Source organism: Grampus griseus (genome assembly GCF_964374135.1).
Source record: "Grampus griseus genome assembly, chromosome: 4".
Classification (NCBI taxonomy): domain Eukaryota; kingdom Metazoa; phylum Chordata; class Mammalia; order Artiodactyla; family Delphinidae; genus Grampus; species Grampus griseus.
In genome coordinates, this window is record NC_138997.1 from 122,545,176 (window position 1) to 122,567,789 (window position 22,614).

Here is a 22,614-nt window from a genome sequence, read left to right on the forward strand (position 1 = left end):
GCATGCAGGATCTTCTTTGTGGCATGTGAGATCTTTCATTGTGCTGTGCGGGCTTCTCTCTCTAACTGTGGCTTCTGGGCTCTAGAGCGTGCGGGCTCAGTAGTTGCAGTGTGCGGGCTCAGTAGTTGTGGCATATGGGCTCTCTAGTTGTGGTGCGTGGGCTCCAGAGAGTGCGGGCTCAGTAGTTGCAACACGTGGGCTCTAGAGTGCGCGGGTTTAGTTGCCCTGCGGCATGTGGGATCTTAGTTCCCCAATGAGGGATCGCACCCACATCCCCCTGCATTGGAAGGCAGATTCTTAACCACTGGACCACCAGGGAAGTCCACGTTTTAAAAATTTTGATATCTATTGGGCACACTCTTTCAGTGGAGTTGCCCACTTTTTATTTTCTCAAGCACATTAAACAGTAAACTACCTTCAACCAAATCCGTTATTCATTTAAAAAGGAAAATACATCCAAATATACACACAGACATACACACACACACAGAGAAAGAGAGGGAGAAAGTGGGTGGGTCAGGGAAGAGAGATCATAATTTGAGAATAATGGGAAGTCCTTTACATATGAAAAAAATTGACTACCTTATCTTTGTACTTCTCTCTTTTGCCAAAGATAATGAAAACCTCATTATTTGGGAACCATCACGTAGTGTACTTTCAACTTGGAGAAGAGAAGTTTATGGTTACTCTAGAGCCAGGGTTTAAATAGTCTCTCAGGTAATCCACTACTTATGGTGATTTGTGAATTTAGCAGGCCATGGATAATGGATCCAATCTTTTTTTTTCTAGATTAGAAAAAATAGATGTATCTGGTCACTGGAATAGAAGTGTAGTGCAGTAAAAAGAACATGTGTTTTAGAAACAAAAAGACTTGGTTTCAGTACTGCCTGCAAAACCCATTATACACTGTACAGGACCTCGATCATATCAGTCAATCTCTCTGAGCCTAAATAATTACTAATAATTAATAATTATTCTCATTTTATAGATGAGGAACTGAGGCTCAGAGTGAGTGATATGATCAAGGTATATGATCAATACAAAAATTATATAAAGCATGAGCCTGAGCAACTGATAGACATCAAGTACTCAATAAACCTTTGCTTCTCTTCTTGTTCCCTGAGAAAGAAAATCAATCTCAATAATAAATTTTTAGAAGTATCCCAGGTCCCAAACCACTTTGATATTTGAGAAGGGAAATCTATGTCTTTCAATTGTTTATTAGAAAGTCACCTGAAATTTATTTATTTAGGTATTTTTTGATTTGCACTAGTGATTAACTTGGGGCTAGGTATGACTTGGATTTGCCTGTTAAGGTTAGCATGATACTTCAGACCCCTCTGGGAATACAGCTTTTCTCTCTATGATCTCACAGCAATGGAAGTAAAAGTGCCTCACTCAGGAAGGTGGGGAGGAGGAAACTAGAATGGCTTCTTACCATTTTTCACCTAACAGTGCCCTTTTTCTCGTGGCCACCTTGAGCTTCCCAGGAGGAGCAGAATAGGATCAGATGAAAACAAATAGCACTTGGTCTCATGCAAATCTGCTAACAGAATGGACATGTTAAACTTTCAGTCTTCCATTTATCAGTGGCAGTAACCTAATTTAAAGTCGGTAAGGAATCCCTGTTATCTCTGCAGTGTGGCATCATTGGAGTTTTTTTAAATGATTAGATCAAATGTTTAACATTACACTTTTCCTTCTGCAGCTTCTGAACTCTGTAACTCTCCAATTCTTATCACTTACCTGGACCCCATCTAGAAAAGGTTGTACAGAACCTATGGACCAGTTTCCCTTACAGACCTCTCGTACTGATGATACAGTTGGGCTAATCAGCTGAGGACAGACCCAGTCCTTTATTTTCTTCTTTGATAATACTTGAAGATTTAAGGTCCTGCAGCTTGGGAAAGTGGGTGGATTAGGCGTGTGTTTGGGGGGGTTGCAGATGCTGTGGAGGTAGAGTTGTACTCTCTGTGTGGACTCTGCGGTCTGCATCAGCCACTGAGTGGTATGGAAGAAGTGGAAATCAGCAGAAACTCCTGCTCATCCCTATCCCATTCCTCCAAGAGAAAGTACAAACCACATTCCTTAACGTGGCTTCTGAAGCCCCTACTTATATCTCCAGTCTCCTGCCATTCCTTACTGTGTACTCTAAAATCTAAATATATCAAACTTCTTGTAGTCCTCAGTCTGTTAAATGTGCTTGCTTTCTGTTGCTTCAGGTCACAGCTTGGTCACTGAGTGCTCTAAGAAGGCTGCCCTGAACCACCAAGAATGGGTCAGGTAAGTCACTTCTCCCAAGTACAATGACCTTCTAAAGGTCTCAGCATAGCTCATAAGAGGTTAAAGCAGCTGATTCATAATAACCAGGAAAACAGTATCATCATGAAGTCCAGAGATATCACAGGAGGGGCAATATGATGTTTCAAGCTCATTTCAAAGGAAAAGCTTTCTGGAGATCACAGAAATCCTTTTACCCCATCGTAAAGCAGAAGGGAAAGTTGGTTTTTTTTTTTTGGCGGTACATGGGCCTCTCACTGTTGTGGCCTCTCCCGTTGCGGAGCACAGGCTCTGAACGTGCAGGCTCAGCGGCCGTGGCTCACGGGCCCAGCCGCTCCGCGGCATGTGGGATCTTCCCAGACCGGGGCACGAACCCGTGTCCCCTGCATCGGCAGGCGGACTCTCAACCACTGCGCCACCAGGGAAGCCCAGAAGGGAAAGTTTTTATAGAGCATTTATATATATATATATATATAAAATTTATGGGATATAGCATTTTCAGGCATTTACTAACCACTTCAGAATTTCTGAATCCTCCTATTCAGTCCCAAGTTATTTAACTTTTACATGTCAGAAAAAAATAGTGGTCTCTATTAGGGCCATGTAAGAGAAGGATTTGAGGGACAGATGGAAAGAGCAACAGGAAATTCTTAAGGTTACTGTCCAATCCCTAGCAGTGAATGGGGAATGAGGGAGAATTGTAAAGTTTGCCTAAAGAGTTTACTTCATTCTGTTTTAACCATAAGCCTCTAAATTTTAGAAATATTAAGACCTTTTAAATTATGTTTTAGGATTTCGTACCTGAGATGGCTGGTTGATTTTCTTCCGAAAAGACTATAGAGTTACAGCAGTGTACAGGGAGGTATCTACCAAATAATGGTGAGTGCAACTTGCTGATTCTCATTAATAACAAGACAGCCATCAGTGGCAGTTGAATGATGTTGCATGAAGGATTTATGACTTCATCTTCTGTCTTATCTTTTTTAATCTGGATCTGTTTCCCCAAATAATGAGTCTCCCTCAAGCAATTTGAATGGGAGGTTTCTCAACTCCTATACCCCTCATACCACAGAGGAAGATAGGTGTGCATTATCTCAGCTCCCCCCTCCCACATCCATTATGTTTCTGCCTTTTTTTTTTTTTTTTAAAGAAAATCTTTTCCTTTGAGACCATTTCCATTTGGCTGTCACCTTCCAGCCAACTTCATCATCATTATCTACCATCTATCCCATCTATTGTTGTTATCTACCATCTATCACGGAAAATCATGACACCAGGCTCACCATCATCCTCTTTGTCTTGCCATCATCCTGGGTGAGCTCAAAGTCCATGTGGATAAGCTACTTGTCACTCTGGCTTCATGGTACCTTAACCTCCTCATCTCTAATAATCTTTACCTCTACACTTTATCCAGTTACGTCCAGGGCTGTAACCTGTGGTTTGTCACTACTAGAGTTGTTCCTTCTGTGAAATTTAACATGCCGCTCTCCGGCCACAACTTTTCATCCTCTCAGCTCCTTCATTTTCTCCCACAGTATCAGCTCTTAGCTGGGAGAGAACTTCAGTCAGTTGTCGCCTCTGTTTTCCCCCAAGTTGGAATCCCCTCCTGGTTTGTTTACATTCTCTATCCAGTCAATACCTGTTGCAAATAAAATAACTCCTGTGCTCTTCCAGGTGCTATTACACATGCACGGTTTCCAGCTTCAACTGAATCCTCTGCCCTGCCTGGCAAGACTTTTGTGTACCTCAGTCAACTCCCTCCTCATTTGTGACAGTGACTGGATCTTTAATCGTTCTCCTATAGTCTTCTTCCCTTGCCTTCAGCAGATGACCTGGGTATTACTCCACAGGGGAAATAAAACAGCAAGCAATAATTCTCCCAATTTATGTGCTTTCCTTTTCAGTGTTATCTGTTACTACTTTACTTCTATAAATTCTTTCATGCACTTATTCATTCGACATATATTAGAATTCCCACTATAACCTAGGCACTATGCTAAATTATAGAGATAGAATGATGAACACATACAGTTTCAAGAGAAGCAAGGCTTGAAATTACAATAATTTGGTACATATAAAGATTTTTTTTCCTATCTCCATATCTCCCTTTTAATTATTTATTTGGCTGAGGTGGGATCTTTTCTTCTTCACATTAAGATAATCCAGTCTCCATCTTAAGAAATGAAAAAAAGTCTCCCTGGCTTCTATTGACATTTCTAGAACCTACTCAATCTTTCTCCTTTCCCTGATAGCCAGGCTTCTTGAAAAAGTAATCTATACTGTCTCCTCATTCTTATCTTCTGTTAGAGCCTCAGTCTGCTGCAGTGGGGCTTTCATATTCACCCCTCCACTGAAACTACTTACTAAGCTCATTGCTGAATTTTTTTGTTGTCAAAACCAGTGCACACCCCTTGGCCCTTATTTTATGTCATTACAGCATTCCAGACTATCGACTCCTCCCTTTTTGAAATTTCTCCTTTTCTTTTCTTGACTTCATTCTTTCTTGATATTCCTCTTACTTCTCTGAATGTCCTTTTCAGGCTCTTTCACAGGCAACTCTTTCTCAACCAACACTTTATATTTTGAGGTTGCATCTTAAGATCTCTTTTTATTCCACACAATTTACCTGGGCTATTTTTGCCATTCCCATGGCTTCAGTTTCCGTCTATGTGACTCTAAAATTTTAAGGTACAACCCAGATCTCTCTCCTACCAGGGACCTATTCCTTACCAAGTTGCTCTGTGTACATGTTCAATTGGCAGCTCAAACTCCACAAACTGGAAAGGACCTTGATGTTCCACTCAGCCTTGTTCTCTCTTTTTGTATGTCCTGGTATCAGTGAATGATACTGCCATCCTAGGAATCATTCTAAAGTCTTTCCTCTCCTTTATCCTTGGCTTTCCATTTTATCAACAAATCAATACAATTTTTACTCCTTAATATCACTTAAATATATCCCCTCTTCCTTTGTATTCCCAGATAATCACCTTTTTTCACCTAGGTGACTGCAATAATCTCCTAAATGATTTTCCCCTCTCTATTCTCCCAGAATCCAGTTTATCCAGAGAATATCTTTATAAAATGCTAATTTGACCATATCCTGTCCTTGCCTATGTTTTTCTTTTCTGTCCTTGCCTATTAACATTCACTGATACCCTATTGCTATCAGCATAAAATTCCAGATTCCTTACCTCTCCTGTTCACCCCCATTTACTCTTCCTTCACCAGATGCTATCATCTCTCACATCTCTCTTTGTGCATCCTCTTTCCTCTGCATGGAAATCCCACCCCTCTTGCCATGCTTTTCCTGCCTAACATCCACTCAGCCTTTAAGAAGTGGCTCAATGTCACCTCTCCAATAGGCCTGACTTGCCTATGTCCTTCCTCCTTGCCTGGGCTAACTTTCCTTCATATCAGTATCATCATCATAACCCTATTTCTTTACACTTATTGTATTGATTGTAATAGTCTGTTACCCTGTTTGTTTCTTCTACTCTTCTACTTTCAGATTTGAGGGTAGAGATGATGTAAAATGGATACATAGTATGAATGAAATAAGTTCATGTATTCTAATTAAAGCCCTTGTTGCCCCTTTAGAAGTGTCACTTTTTCCTACTCTGGTTACAGGATGTGAATATTGACTAGCTAACAGGTTGTTTGATAATGAACAGTACACCAGTGCTGTTTTTTTCTTAGATTTTTTGTTGATGTATAGTTGATTTACAATATTGTGTTAGTTTCAGGTGTACAGCATAGTGATTCAGGTTTTTTTCAGATTATTTTCCATTATAGGTTATTACAAGATTTTGAATGTAATTCTCGGTGCTATACAGTAAATCCTTGTTGTTTATTTTATGTATAGTAGTTTGTATCTGTTAATCCCATACTCCGAATTTGTCCCTCCCACCCTCCCTCTCCCCTTTGGTAACCATAAATTTGTTTTCTATGTCTGAGTCTGTTTCTGTTTTGTATATAGACTCATTTGTATTATTTTTTAGATTCCACATATGTCATATCATGTAGTATTTGATACATGTCTGACTTACTTCACAAAGTATAATACATGTCTGACTTACTTCACTAAGTATAATCTTCTGTGTGAGGTGATACCTCATTGCAGTTTTGATTTGCATTTCTCAATAATTAGCAGTGTTGAGCATCTTTTCATGAGCCTGTTGGCGATCTGTATGTCTTCTTTAGAAAAGTATCTATTTAGGTCTTCTCCCCATTTTTTGATTGGGTTGTTTGTTTTCTCAATATTGAGTTGTATGAGCTGTTTGTATATGTTAGATATTAACCCCTTTTTGGTCACATCATTTACAGATATTATCCCATTCTCTAGATTGTCTTTTCATTTTGTTTATGGTTTCCTTTGCTATGCAAGAGCTTTTAAATTTGATAATGTCCCATTTGTTTATTTTTGATTTTATTTATTTTCCTTGGGAGACTGATCTAAGAAAATATTGCTACAATATATATCAGAGAATGTTTTGCCTATGTTTCTCCTAGGAGTTTTATGGTGTCATGTTTTACATTTATGTCTTTAAACCATTTTGAGTTTATTTTTGTGTATGGTGTGAGGCAGTGTTCTACTTCATTGATTTACATGAGGCTGTCCAGCTTTTCCAACACGAATTGTTGAAGAGACTGTCTTTTCTCCATTTTATATTCTTGCTTCGTTTGTTGTAGAGGTGTGTGGGTTTATTTCTGGGTTTTCTGTTCTGTTCCACGCTGTTTTGATTACTGTAGCTTTGAGTATAGTCTGAAGTCTGGAAAGGTTATACCTCCAGCTTTGTTCTTTTTCTTCAGACTTGCTTTGGCAATTCTGGGTCTTTTGTAGTTCCATATAAATTTTGGGATTATTTGTTCTAGTTCTATGAAAAATGTCATGGATATTTTGATAAGGATTGCATTAAATCTATAGATTGCTTTGGGTAGTATGGCCATTTTAACAATATTAATTCTTCCAATCCAAGAGCATAGGATATCTTTCCATTTCTTTGAATCATCTTCACTTTCCTTTATCAATGTTTTATAGTTCTCAGCATCTAGGTCCTTCACCTCCTTGGTCAAGTTTCCTTAGGTAGTTTTAGTTTTTCCTGTTTTTTTCCTTCTATTCCTAGATATTTTTTTGGCACAATTTTAAATGGGATTTTTTTTTTATTTTCTCTTTCTGATATATCATTATTAGTATAAAGAAATGCAACAGATATCTGTATATTAATCTTATATCCTGCTACCTTGCTGAATTCATTTATTAGTTCTGATTGTTTTTTATGTGGAGACTTTAGGGTTCTCTGTACAGAGTATCATGTCATCTGCAAATAGAGACAGTTTAACCTCTTCCCTTCCAATTTTGCTACCTTTTATTTATTTTTTATCTTTCTATTTATTTATTTATTTTTCTTATCTGATTGCTGTGGCTAGAACTTCTAACACTATGTTGAATAGAAGTGGTGAGAGTGGGCCTCCTTGCTTTATTCCTGAATTTAGTGGGAAGGCTTTCAGCTTTTTACTGTTAAGTATTATGTTGGCTGTGGATTTGTCATAAATGGTTTTTATTATATTGAGATATGTTCCCTCTATACCCACTTTGGTGAGAGTTTTTATCATGAATGGGTGTTGAATTCTGTCAAATGCGTTTTCTGTTCTGTTGAGATGATCGTGTGTCTTTTGTTTTTCCTTTTGTTAATGTGGTGTATCACACTGATTAATTTGTGTATGTTGAACCATCGTTGCAGCCCTGGAATGAATCCAACTTGATCATGATATATGATCCTTTTTGTGTATTGTTGGATTTGGTTTGCTAATATTTCATTGAGGATTCTTACATTTATATTCATTAAAGATACTGGCCTATGATTTTCTTTTTTGGTAGTGTCTTTCTCTGGTTTTGGTATCAGGGTGATGGTGGCCTCATAGAATGAATTTGGGAGTGTTCCCTCCTCTTCAATTTTTTGGAATAGTTTGAGAAGGATAGGTATAAGTTCTTCTTTGTATGCTTGGTAGAATTCCCCAGTGAAGCTATCCAGTCCTGGACTTTTGTTTGCAGGGAGTTTTTTATTTTATTATTTTATTTTATTTATTTTATTTATTTATTTTGCAGTACACGGGCCTCTCACTGTTGTGGCCTCTCCCGTTGCAGAGCACAGGCTCCGGACACGCAGGCTCAGCGGCCATGGCTCATGGGCCCAGCCGCTCCGCAACATGTGGGATCTTCCCAGGCTAGGGCACGAACCCGTGTCCCCTGCATCGGCAGGCGGACCCTCAACCACTGCACCACCAGGGAAGCCTTGCAGGGAGTTTTTTAACTTCCAGATTCTATTTCACGTCTAGTGATCAGTCTGTTCAGATTATCTGTTTCTTCTTGACTCAGTTTCGGCAGGCTGTATGTTTCTAGAAACTTGTCCAAATTAGACCAGGTTGTCTAATTTGTTGGCATATAGCTCTTCATACTATTCTCTTACAATTTTTTGTGTGTCTATGGTATCAGCTGTTATTTCTCCTTATTTGGTTTATATGAGTCCTCTCTCTTCTTGGTAAGCCTGGCTAGAGGTTTGTTGATTTTGTTCATCTTTTCAAAAAAATAGCTCTTGGTTTTATTGATTTTTTCTATTTTTTAATCTCTATTTTATTTATTTCCTCTCTGATCTTTATTCTTTACTTCTTTCTGCTGACTTTAGGTTTTGTTTGTTCTTCTTTTTCTAACTCTTTTGGGTGGTAGGTTAGGTTGTTTATTTGAGTTTTTTCTTATTTCTTGAGGAAGGCCTGTATCTCTATGAACTTCCCTCTTAGAACTGCTTTTGTTTCATCCTGTAAATTTTGTAAGGTTGTGTTTTCATTTGTCTCAAGGTATTTTCAGATTCCTTTGATTTCATCATTGACTCATAGGTTTTTTTAGTAGCATGTTGTTTAGTCTTCATGTGTTCATTCTTTTCCTGTTCTTCTTTCTGTGGTTGATTTCTGGTTTTATGCCATTGTGGTCAGAAAAGATGCTTAAAATAATTTCTGTCCCCTTACATTTGTTGAGGCTTGTTTTGTGACCTAGTATGTGCTGTATCCTAGAGAATGTTCCATATGTGCTTGAAAAGAATGTATATTCTGTTTTTGCTTTTGGTTTTATTTTTTTGGATGTAGTGTCCTGTAGGTATGAATTAAGTCCAACTAGTCTGTTGTGTCATTTAGGACCTCTGTTGCCTAATTGATCTTCTGTCTGGATGATCTGTCCATGGATGTCAGTGAGGTGTTAAAGTCTCCTACTATTATTGTATTATTGTCCATTTCTCCCTTTATGTCTGTTAGTATTGTTTTATATGTTCAGGTGCTCCTATATTGGGAGCACATATGTTAACAAGTATCCTCTTCTTGTATGGATCCCTTTATCATTACATAATGCCCTTTTTGTCTTTCTTTATGGTCTTTGTTTTAAAGTCTTTTTTGTCTTGTATGAGTATTGCTACCCTCACTTCCTTGTTGTTTACGTTTGCATGAAATATCTTTTTCTATCCTCTCACTTTCAGTCTATGTGTGTGTCTTTTGCCCTGAAGTGAGTCTTTTGTAGGCAGTATATTCTAGGTTCTTGTTTTTGTTTATCTAATCTGCCACTCTATGTCTTTTGATCAGAGCATTTAGTTCATTGACATTTGAAGTAATTATTGATAGGAATGTACTTATTGCCATTTTAATCCTTGTTTTCTGGTTGTTTTTGTAGTTTTTCTTTATTTCTTACTTCTTTTTGTTTTTCCTTTTGTGGTTTGATGACTTTCTTTTGTAGTATGCTTAAGTTCCTTTCTTTTTTGGTTTTTGTGAATCTATTTTATGTTTTTGATTTGTGGTTACCATGTTGACCCGTATGTTGACCCGTAACTAAATCTACGTTCTTTAAATTAACAGTCATGTAAGTTCAAACAAGTCCTAAAAGATCTACATTTTTATTCTCCCTTCCCCCACATTTTGTGACTTTGAAGTCCTATTTTACATCTTCATGCTTATCCTTTTACTATTAATTGCAGTTATAATCGTTTTTACAATTTTTTGATTTTTTTTTTGTATGCACTGGTTTGTTTAAGTGATCTTCATTCCTTTTATGTATTTCCTTCATTCCTACTGTGATTTTCCCTCTTCCATAGATTTTTGCTTCTCTTCTATTTAGAGAAAACCCTTCAATATTTCTTTTAGGATAGGTTTAGTATTGCTGAATTCTTTTAGTTTTTGCTAAAAAACTGAGAAATTCTTTATCTCTCCTTCTATTCTAAATGATAATCTTGCTGAGTAAAGTATTCTAGATTGCAGGTTTTTCCCTTTCAAGACTTTGAGTATATCACTCCTTTTTGGCCTGCAACGTTTCTGCAGAGAAATCAGCTGATAGCTTTATGGGAATTCCCTTGTAACAGATTCTTTGTTTTGCTCTTGCTGCCATTAGAATCCTCTCTTTACCTTTAACTTTTGTTATTTTAATTATGATATGTCTTGGTCTGGGTCTGTTTGGGTTCATCTATTTTGGGATCCTCTGCTTCCTGTACCTGTATATCTGTTTTCTTCTTTAGATTTGGGAAGTTTTCAGCCTTACTTTCTTCAAATACATTTTCAATCCTCTTCTCTTTCTCTTCTCCTTCTGGAACCCCTATTATGTGTAGATTGACACATTTTATATTATCCTGTAGATCTCATATGTTGCTTTCATTTCTTTTCATTTGTCTTTCTGTCTGCTGTTCTGGATCACTTATTCATTCTTCTGTGTCATTTAGTCTGCTCTTCAGTGCCTCTAGATTGGTTTTCATCTCTGCAATTAAATTGTCTATTTTTGATTGGTTCACGTTTATAGTTTCTAGTTCCTTGTTACAGTGATCTGTGTTTCTGTCAATAATCCTTTTAAATTCAGTTAGCAGTTTTATTACCTCCTTTTGGATCTTGTTGTCTAGTACACTGGTAAGCTCTGTTTCATTTGTTCTTCAGGGGATTTCTTTGGTTTTTTTTAGTTGGAGTAGTTCCTCTCCATTTTCATTTTACTTAAGCTTCTCTGTCTCTATGAATTTAGGAAAAACAGTTATCTACTGTGGCCTTGAAGGAGTGTTTTTATGTGGGAGAGTCCCTGTGTACACTGTGCGTGTCTAATGTTTTTGGTGTGAGGGCTGGTTTTGGTATGGATGCCAGCCATGCCTTTCCTCAGGGTGTGCTGGCTGTTACCTCTTGTTAGGGGGAGTGGTTGGTGTCGTAGTGTCTAGAGCCTGTGTTGGATGTGAAGCGGGGCTTCCTCTCTGATCTGTAGCTGTTGTCACCCTGTCAGGGCCAGGGTCTGCTCCCCAGATGTTGAAGTAGAAGCCTTGAAGTTTAGGATTGATCAGGCTCTGTTGCCCTTGAGTGTGTGCCCTGCCTCAAAGGAGGTGATTGCTGAAGGAGTGAGGCCTGTTTGATCACTGAGAACCTATGCACCATGTGTGTAGGCATCTGCAGTTCTGCTCAGAAGCAGCCCAGGGTCACATCTCTTTCTCTCTTGTGTTTGTCCCAGACCTAGTTAGTGCAAAGTGTTGTGTGGAGTAGGGTAGGGCTGGGGGTTGGGGTGTTGTGGCTGCAGGAATTGAGGTAGCTGTGCTGCTGTCTGAGATCTGGGCTGCCTCTGTGGCAGTTTTCTCCCAGGACCTGTCTACCCCAGATCTAGTGCTAAGCTGTGGTGTGGAGTAGGCGGTGCCAGGGAGCTCTCCATGGGAGAGGAGCTGCTCTGTACTCCTGAGTGTGCTGACAGTGGCTTCTGCCACCCCACTCAGACAATACCTCAGGCCCTCTGGGCTGTCTCTGTGTAGCTAGACGAGTTCTCTCCCAGGGCTCTCTGCCTGAGATTCAGCAGTTAGCTGCTAAGTGCTCTGTGGTGCTGTCCCTACATGTGTTAACAATGGCTACTGTGGCCCTACCTGCTGCCAGATGTGTGCACTGACAGTGGCCTTCATGGCTCCACCTGGATCATTCCCCAGGCACCCTGGTCTGTCTCCATGTGACTAGACCGAGTCTTTGCCCACATCTCGTGCCAGGCTGTAGTGTGGAGTGAGCAGGGCTGGGATGTTTGCCCCTTTGGATTGGGAAGTGTGGTGAGGCAGCAGCTGCCAGTGCAAGGCTCTCTCCACCCTGACTGTTAGCAAGCCAGCACATGTGCACTTCTTGTGAGTAGAGTCTAGGCTTCTCCAGCCCTATCTGTCTCAGTGGATTTCCCAGCAGGCAAGGGGGCTTGTCTCCTCCATGTAGGACCCTAGGACTGGGATTCCCAGATTGTGGCTCCACCTGGTCTCTCCCCAAGGCAAGGGTCCACCCATGTGGACCTTCTGTTCCTTACAGATCCCCCCAGGGGGCGCAGGTCCCAGCTAGATGGCTTTTTTTCCCAGTCCTACCTGATTACATGGAGATCTTTCTTGCAGCTTTGGTTGTACAGGAGTTCTTCTGCCAGTTTCCAGTTAATTTTCCATGAAAATTGTTTCACGTGTAGAAGTATTTTTGATGTGTTTGTGGGGGGAGGTGAACTCCTCGTCCTCCTACTCTGCCATCTTGATCCCTGCTCTACCTCACTGCTTTCTATTCTGACGCTAAGGTCATGGGTTTACCTTGTGTAGTATTTTGACTCCCTGCCTACTTTGCAGCCTAAGTGAGGAGCATGCATTTGCAAGCTTTCCAAAAGAAAGTTAGTTGCAGATAATTGGCTCAAAAGCTATCTAGTTGGTAAAATACTACAAGAGACTTTGGCTCCTTGATGAAATGAAGTGAATTTTCATCTCAGAGTGAAAGAATGATGTTGCCAAAGTGCCACTTTTTAGGCTTGGCAGAAGTAATATTGCAGAAATAAAGAACATGTTACCAGTTTTAGGAAAAGCATCAATGGGCTTTGCTATACCTTTTATATAGTTTTACCTCCTTGCCACAGAGAATCACACTTAGTGGGGAGACTATCATGACTATATATACTCACTGTAGACAATTTTGAATATATAGCTAAGCACAAAGAGAAGTAAAAATTGCTCAAGGTATCATCTCCGAAGGTAATCAGTGCTAGCATTTACATGTATGTGTTTATAGATATATATATGTATGTATATACACACACCATTCATTTACAGTAAGTCCCCTACATACAAACCTTCAAGTTGTGAACTTTCAAAGATACGAATATGCGTTCATGTGTCCAGTCACGTAAGTTGGTGCTATTTGAGGAGGCACTGTTAGTTTTTGAGGCGCAGGACCTGAACATAGAACGGTACACAAAGTTTGCAGCAGCCGTTCAGAATGTAATCCAGTGCTACCATGTCATCTATGATGAGATAAAAAGAGCTACTACCCAGACATCACTGGATCGTTTTCTCAGGCGGGTAGATAGAATTGAATCCAGCAAGGAACCAGAACCTGTGCCATCCACATCAGGCGTGAGTGAAATTGCAGCCTGCCCTCCATCTCATGTTGCTGACGATCCTTCAGCTCTACCATCTCCCACCTCCTCTCCCTCCTCCAGTCAGTAACTCTTCTTTCCTGTTCACTCAGTGCCAGCCCCTGTATGCCAGCTGTTGTACTCTACTACTGAACTTTTTAAGGTACTATACTGTAAGATTAAAAATGTTTTCTTTATTTTTGTGTTTATTTTTTTTTAGGTATTATTCGTGTGGAAAGTATTATAAACCTATTACAGTACAGTACTGTATAGCCGATTGTGTTAGTCGGGTACCTAGGCTAACTTTATTGGACTTACGGACACTCTCTTGGAACAGAACTGGTTCATATGTAGGGGACTTACTGTGTATAAAATATACATTTTACACAGATAGATGGGTTCATACTATATATACTATTTCGTAAACACTTCAAAAATTAACAACTATTTAAAATATTCTCATTTCATTAAATGTTCTCTATATCATTAAGAAATTTTTAAAAATTATATTAATGAACAGTCAATGCAGTAACTTAGAAAATGTAAAAAAGCATAAAGAAAAATTTAATCAAGGACTCATAATCATACCAGCTGAACATAATTACTGTAATGCTTATGTGTGATTCTTCTGGTTTTAAGTATATGTGTATGTACACGCACATACACATATGTATATTTTCATGTATTCCATGTACATACATGTGTGTGTATGTATGTATATACATCTTGTATATATACGAATACATAAGTATGTATATGTGTATACTCACATATGTTTGTGTGTGTGTGGATACCTACACACATATTTTCATTTGATCAGATTTATATTTTAGAAGGCTTCATTTGGCACAAAATATAGAAAAGATCTGAGGCACACATCTGGAAGAGAAGGCTAATTAAATATTATTGTGATCTTGGTGAGAAATGAGGACTGAAAATAAGATGGTGAAATGAGATTGGAGAAAAGATAACCACAGATATGTGGGAACACCCTGGTGCTATCAGAGACTAGAATAGCAAACAAGACGGTAGATGACAGCTGTACCAGATGGGTATGGTATTTCCCAAGGTCATCAGGGCACAGTATTCTCTTTTCAGCTAGCTCATCTATATGGGAGAACAACCTTTGAAATACAGATAAAGTCTCTAAATAACATCAGTCAATCAGACATTGAAATTTGCTCCCAATGAATGTTTCTACCCTTTTCAACAGGAATTTTCTTCTTAAATCAACTCACTGTTAAGGAAACAGATTAATTTAAATAGAATCACTCTCTTCAGTAACTTAAATTTCCTTTCACTATCTATTTTTTAAATTCATTTCATTCTCCCCCCATCCATCCTTCTGTAACGGTTAAGTGGAATAAGCATAATTTATGGAGTTTAAAATGCAAATTCATTTTTGTCTCTAACTTTCACTGGGAGTTTTTCTTGTGCCTGTATAAAAACCTGTGCAGTCCCATGATTTTTCTGACCATTCAAGTAATAAAATGTTCTATCGGGGCCTCCAAGTTGCACAATTCTCAGGGGTACCATTTGCATTGTAATCTTTGTAAATGAGTCTCCTGGAGCCCAGCTCCGATAAATTATAATGGGAATGGTGCTGCTGGAGTTTTACAACACGGCCTTGAGTCCTAGGGTCATTTGAATATCAAAATCATAGTTTTAATTTAGTATTTAGGTTTTGTGTAATATATTAAAGAATACTTTGCTCTTCCTTCAGTTAAGACTTCTCCCCACCCCACCTTCATCCCACGGCCTGGCTACAGGCATGCCAGCAGTCTTCCGGGAAGAGTATGCTATAAACCTTGCTCAACTCCTAGGGTTGTACAGTTGGGAGGAGGGTGGAAAGGTGGCCCCTCTGATTGCCCTGGCCCTCAGCCTAACTCTCCACATGCAGCAGTGCCTCACCTTCAGTTGGTCACCCTAGTGCCCCTTGGCTTCTCCCTTGCAGCAGTTTTCCCAAAGTCCCTTTCTCCTAGGTCGTTGTCAACTCTCTCGGTGTCAACCATCCTGTTGGAGAGGATACCTTTTTAAGTGACCCCAGGCAGATGTTTATACCACTATTTTTCATCTAGTCCCTGGAATTCCCATACTTTTGACCCATTACTAGAGGAGAGTGCAGTACCTTCCTAGTCACCCACCTATGTCCTGCTGTCATAGGTGGCTTTTGTAGATACAGGTGAGGGTCAGACGTTATTACCTTGTGCCCATCAGTCAGGACTGGGATTACTGTGAAGCTAGTGAGGCACTCACCTTGAGTGCAGAATTAAAGAGAGTGCCAAAAAACTCAGCAGTCAAGGTAAACAATATTTTAATGAAATATTTTTGAAGTAAATATTAATGCAAAAAAGCATGATGAACAAGATATCAAAACTTTAAATAAAGACAGGATTAGTACAGGAGATGCTTACTGAGTTCTGTGACTGTCTTGAGGTGCATTGCAAACAAGCCTCATCATTGTTCCCCCATAGCACTTCTCTCTTTCCAATGAAGTATTCCTCAAAAAATTTTCTCGGGCTTCCCTGGTGGTGCAGTGGTTGAGAGTCTGCCTGCCGATGCAGGGGACACGGGTTCGTGCCCCGGTCCGGGAAGATCCCACATGCCGCGGAGTGGCTGGGCCCGTGAGCCATGGCTGCTGAGCCTGCGCGTCCGGAGCCTGTGCTCTGCAACGGGAGAGGCCGCAACAGTGAGAGGCCCTCGTACCGCAAAAAAAAAAAAAAAAAAAAATTCTCAGTTGCCATCGTTTTTTATATCTGTGTTGAAATTTAGTCTCTGTGTTCTAACAGCTCACTTTGAAATGTGTTTTTGTATATTGTTGCATCAGTCAAAATTTCCAGTTTAAATTATAGTTATCCATCTATCCATTCATTTAATGGGCTTTTGTATGAAGGAGAATAAAAACAATCTTCAAATGCTAATGATTAATTCATTTTAAGAGATGATTAAACTAATGACTGTTAAATGGAAATGTTTACAGTTACAAAGGGAATACCAAATTGATCTGCCTCACCAAGTAGGCCGTGAGATAGATTTGTAAAATTAAAGGGATCTGCAATGCATTCTACTTTCCTGTTAGGAATGTCCCATAAAACATTTTCATGTTACCAACTCCTCTATTCTGCTTATCTGTGTAGAGTTAGCCCTTGTGAGCTGTTTTGAAACAACTCATTTCATGGTTTCTGATTGGTTTGTCAATGCAAATAGAGATCTTCAGAAGTAGAGTGATGAGCCTGATCTTGTTCAGAGAAAAATTAAGGGCCCTTCAAGCTAGTGGATTGTCAGTTCCTTTGTAAGAAGTGTTTTTATTACCCTTCAGCTGCCTTAGAGGTAGTTGTTAACAAAGGATTAACTCAAACTTTGTATCAAGGAGTACAGATATGTATGTCATTGTAGGCATTGAGATTTTTTTTTTGAAATTTATTTTCAAAGTTTTTTTTTTTTTAAAGCTGATGGATTAAAGGGGTAATTTAATCAGTAAACATTTGTTATCTGTTTATTTAGCTTACTTCATACAGAGCAATTGGCTCCATTGATTTTGAGTGGTCAAAGACAATTCTCTAAAATCAATTCAGTCACCTTCAGCCTATTTGTGTAACCAGGTACAAATTAGTGAGTTTCCTTCTTGAGTCCAACTGCAGTGTATTGTTCTGTAAAGTGTCCAGTTGTCTGCTCTAGTTGCCTTGGTCAATTGAATGACCCTGCTCCATAAGCACAGCCTATAGTGCATTTGGCTTAATATATTAAATAAACTAAACTGTAACATGCTGGCCATAGAAACTAGGACTTTATAGAACCATTCCTGCTTGGAAGAGCATAATTGGGGTTTGAATTAATTATAATCCAAAAAGTTGTCTTAGCCCAAGGCGTATGACCTCTGAGACCCCAAATGCCAAAATCTTACTATGTAAAAATGATCCATATAATAAAAAAACAAACACATAAGTTGAATTGAATTTCACACCAGGATGTTTTCCTAAAATATACTGTCTAAAGGGTTCTTGCAAATCAGTTTCTGCTGCTATATAAATGGCCATATTTAAATCTAATCACAATATCCCTCCTGCAGTGAAAGGCTCATTTGTTCAAAAAATGATTTAGGGCCCAATGACACCAGGGAGTCTGTGGTCCTGTTGCTGCATGTGAGCAGAAGGTCAGTGAAAATGAAGAATGAACACATACTATAAAGTCCACATTTCTAACAGAACATTTTGCACAGAATAAAATGTGAATTCAAGAAACATGTACGTTTACTTAATACTTTTATTAACATTAGCACTGATATGAAAATATATTTCACATATATAGTACAAACAGTAACCAAATAAATCCCATTTTAGCCCCTTCTAGTTTAAAAAGTAGAGTGGTACTGCAGCAGGCCTATCCCATTAGTGCTCACTATTCCTGAAAAGCACTAATGGCATCTGCTGTAAGCACCTGAGGTGCTTTGCCTTCAGGCTTTCCTCTGGTCACAGAAATATGCTTAGCCCCTGCAAATATGGTATGCTGGAAGTGCCAGAGGATCAAGGCCACCAGGAGCAGCCCTCAACTAATAATGGATGGAGGTGGTAAATAAATATCTAAGCTTCCTTGCCCCTCAGGTAGGATGACCTTGAGATATATTCTATACAGTCTCCAAGAGGTCCCAGTGAAACTGAGCCTTGGTTGTTCATGGTAATAATCTGCTTATTAACTCACCCTTTATAACTTCCTACCTTTCCTTTCCCATCTCACTTCTCTACTCCTTTACCAGTGTTTCCTGGGATAGTCTCCCAAATAAGCTACAGTTGACCCTTGAACAACACAGGGTTAGGGGTGCAGACTCTCTGCACGGTCAAAAATTCACACATATAGCTTATATTGGCACTCCGTATTTGCAGTTCCTCCATATTCGCGGTTCCTCCATATCCCTGGTTCCACATCCACAGATTGAACCAACCTTGGATCATATAGCACTATAATATGTACTGTGGAGAAAGATCCATGTGTAAGTGGACCCACACAGTTCAAACTCATGTTTTTCAAGGGTCAACTGTAATTACACCCAAATTCTTGCATCAGAGTTTGCTCCTGGGGTATTCTAACAATCACCAGTACTGTTGAAGCTCCTCATCTTCATTCCCAATTTCAACTCTGTCTCTCCCCAACCAAGGCTAACTACTACTTCGATTTTCTTTAATGTTGTTTGAACTGACTAAGTTTATTTCATACTGTTCACATTCTTTTGCAGTTTTTTAAAACTAACCATTATGTTTCTAAGATTCATTCATGAGTTACTTCTGGATTTTTGCCATTATGCCAATGCTACTGTAAATATTTCTGCACATGTCTCCTGGTACACATGTCAAGAGTTTACCTAGGAGCAAAACTGTTTAGTCATAGAATCTGCATTTTCATTTTTTTTTAAAGTCACATTTCCTAGTAAAGACAGTAGATTTAATACATAAGTCCAATTTTATTTTCTTTCAAAACCCAACTAAAGCTTTTCAAAAATCCATAGAGATGGGGAAAAGAGAAGATGAGACAATATCAATGCAAGTTTTAAATCTGGAAAGTAGATGGTAAGTGGCAAATTACTTGGTAGAACTGAGAAAGCCAAATCTAGGATGGGGTGAGGGGCAGTGGATGGGAATCAGGGAACCAACTTAATTTATACTGCAGAATCTTCAAAAGGCTCCATGATTGGTACCTCTGGAAGATGGGATAAAAGGGGTTAGCTGAAATATAGTGAATTGATTGAATAGATTAGAATATACATATAGATAGAATATACATATTACATATGTTATATCATATGTCCTATATATTGTTTTATTACATATATACTGTATATTATTATAATTAAATTGTTGTCTTAAAACTTTTCTCATGAAGAAGATATCAGCTTCAGACAGATTTACAATGAATAATAATAATAATATTAATAACAATAACAATAATAATAATAATAATAACAAACTTCTAAAGGAAAAATAGTTATTGATGAGGATGTGGCCTAAGGGAACTTTTACGTACACTGTTTTAGGGAAGGTAGATTGATATTTCACTTTGAAAAAGTATTCAGTATTATATTTCCCCGTTTTAAAATATACTTTAAAGTTTTTTTTAATCCAGCTTTTGTATGCATATTTTATCCTCCAGCAGCATATTTTTTCTTTGTCTCTTTCATATATTTTCTTATTTATTTGTTTGTTTGTTTGTTTTTATTTTTGTCTGCATTGGGTCTTCGTTGCTGCATGCAGCTTTCTCTAGTTGTGGTGAGTGGGGGCTACTCTTCGTTGTGGCGCGCATGCTTCTCATTGCAATGGCTTCTCTTGTTGTGGAACACGGGCTCAGTGGTTGTGGCTCACGGGCTCTAGAGCGCAGGCTCAGTAGCTGTGGCGCATGGGCTTAGTTGCTCCGCGGCATGTGGGATCTTCCGGTATCAGGGCTCGAATCCGTGTCCCCTGCATTGGCAGGCGGATTCTTAACCACTGCGCCACCAGGGAAGCCCCTCATACATTTTCTGAGATATTTCTTTATCACTTAACTCTTCTACTAAGTATTTCATTTCTTCCATCACATTTTTAATTTCCAAGAGCTGTTTTTTTGGTTCTCTGTTTAATTTTTCATGGCATCCTGTTTTTTTTTTCCCCAGAGATACATATATTCTCTTATATCTGAGGATATTAATTATAGATATATTCCTGTTTTGATTTTTGAGGTTTTATACTTCCCACATATATCTAAAATCATTTCATCTATTTGTTTTGCTCTCTATATTTCATATTAGAGTTTTTTTCTCAAATGTTTCCTTGATTAAATGTTCATTTTTAGAGGCCTGGTGAGCTTGCCAACGGTGAACTCCCTGTAGGGTGACCTGGGTGGGCCATTTGTTGGGAAAAGTGCCATGTAGTTTTCTTTAGGTCTTTCCACATGGGCTGGTCAGCTCCCACAGAGAAGACTCTTCCAAAATCTTGTGTAGAAAGTCAGGGCTTGGGACTTCCATGGTGGCACAGTGGTTAAGAATCCGCCTGCCAATGCAGGGGACATGGGTTTGAGCCCTGCTCTGGGAAGATCCCACATGCCTTGGAGCAACTAAGCCCATGCACCACAACTACTGAGCCTGCATTCTAGAGCCCATGAGCCACAATTACTGAGCCCGCGTGCCACAACTACTGAAGCCCACGCGCCTAGAGCCTGTGCTCCGCAACAAGAGAAGCCACTGCAATGAGAAGCCTGCACACCACAATGAAGAGTAGCCCCTGCTCGCCGCAACTAGAGGAAGCCCATGCACAACAACAAAGACCCAACACAGCCAAAAATAAATAAATAAATTAATTAATTAAAAAAAAAAGAAAAAGAAAGTCAGGGCTTGTCTCCTAGTGTTCTAAAACGAGAATTGGGTGGGTCTCTCAATATTTAATAGGCACACATTCAATCAATCTTCCTGTTTCTTCACGTTTTTTGTATCTCAATTGTGTCTAGTATCCCTCAGTCAAGAGTTCTTCTGTTTACCCTCTCCGTAGAATAATTCTGCTGGCTGTGAGAGGCAATTACTCATGGGTGTGGTATAGAGAAGGCGATTTGGGAATTTATCTGCTTCTTTAAAAGCTTTCAGTCATGCCCTTCTTTCACTGTGGCTGCTGTACTTATCCATTTTTCTTTTAAAATTTGGCAAAGAAATACTGAAAGATTCTCCAGTGGGTCGTGGGGATACCAAACATATTCCTTCCTCCTCCTATTGTGTAAGAGCAACCCTTCCTTCTGATACTCGGGGTCGATTACTCCTGCTAGGATGGTGACTTCTTGCCTTGTCTTGGTCTCTTGGGAAACAGGATTCCTAACTTGCTGAAGCCAGAGTTGAAGGAGTGGGAAGTGATGGCAAAATGGCAACGTCTACTTTTACTCTTTATTTCCCAGCACCGGATATTCTACCTATCAATGATAGAGTCTCATATAATGTTTATTAATAAGTATACTATACCCTGGAGACTGATCCCCACCCTTGCAGTGTATGCATACCTTTATTTCCTTAGGAGAAATTCATAAAGTGTATTTATTTGGCCAAATGGCCGCAGTAAAATCAGCTCTCATACAGATGAGGGTAAGTGTTCCTACGTCTAGGCCATGACAGAACACACTGGGCTGCCTACAAATGCCCACCACCCCCTTTCCATTCCAAATTGTTTACTCTGCCTGGTAAGCAGTACCCTGGGTTAGTGCTGTGCAGGAACCCTGCCGTAGGGGACTGGATTCTATCATGGAGTTGTCCTGGCATATAGATTATTAAGGGAAGGGTATTATTGTAGGTGACAAATACAAACTGAAGTATTAGGTAATAACTTCACTATTCTGTAATAGTGAAGAATAGTGAAAATCTCCAATGGGGAATGATAGATATATACCCCAGGAAAAGAGTCTGTTTCTACAAGAAGTTAGTTTGGCCAGCTTGAAAATGGGAAAACAAACTTCATGGGAAACGGTTCTTATGACTTAGGCAATCACAAATGAATGATTAACTGGCCGAAATCTCATTGATGATTATGACTGTATTGTATATCAAGCTTGATCAGGGGAAGTAAGAGAGCACTTAGGGGATTGTGCTGAAATAAGCAGATTGCAGCAAATGCTCTTTGGTTACCGTTGCAATAAAAAGCTCATTCACCTCAGCCTTTTTTTTTTCCCTTGCGTAAGAGATTAAAAAAAAAAAAAGATGATGGATTTCTGTTTAACTGGGATGTATGGGAGTGATTTGGAGGAAGGAGGTTTGGATGGAGAAAGAGGAGTAGACAGCACACATTCGGATCATCCATGAGAAGGACTCCCAGCTCAGCTGCCTTTGATCTCCAGTGCCCTCTGAGATAGTACAAGTGCATAGTGACTCTTCTCTCGGGACAGGGTAACTAGGATGTGTGTTTGCAGGCCAAGAAAGATGGCACAGGTGAGAT

General features: G+C 39.2%; 1 long non-coding RNA gene across 6 annotated transcripts in view; it reads left to right on the forward strand.

The window, feature by feature from the left end:
* LOC309821628 overlaps positions 1 to 22,614 on the forward strand; it is a 116,454-nt gene that overhangs the window by 29,541 nt on the left and 64,299 nt on the right. For all 6 annotated transcript variants that reach the window (XR_014296644.1, XR_014296645.1, XR_014296646.1 and 3 more), the window contains exons 3-4: positions 2,223 to 2,283; positions 3,072 to 3,159. This is a non-coding gene — a long non-coding RNA (uncharacterized lncRNA). The remainder of the gene's footprint in view (positions 1 to 2,222; positions 2,284 to 3,071; positions 3,160 to 22,614) is intronic.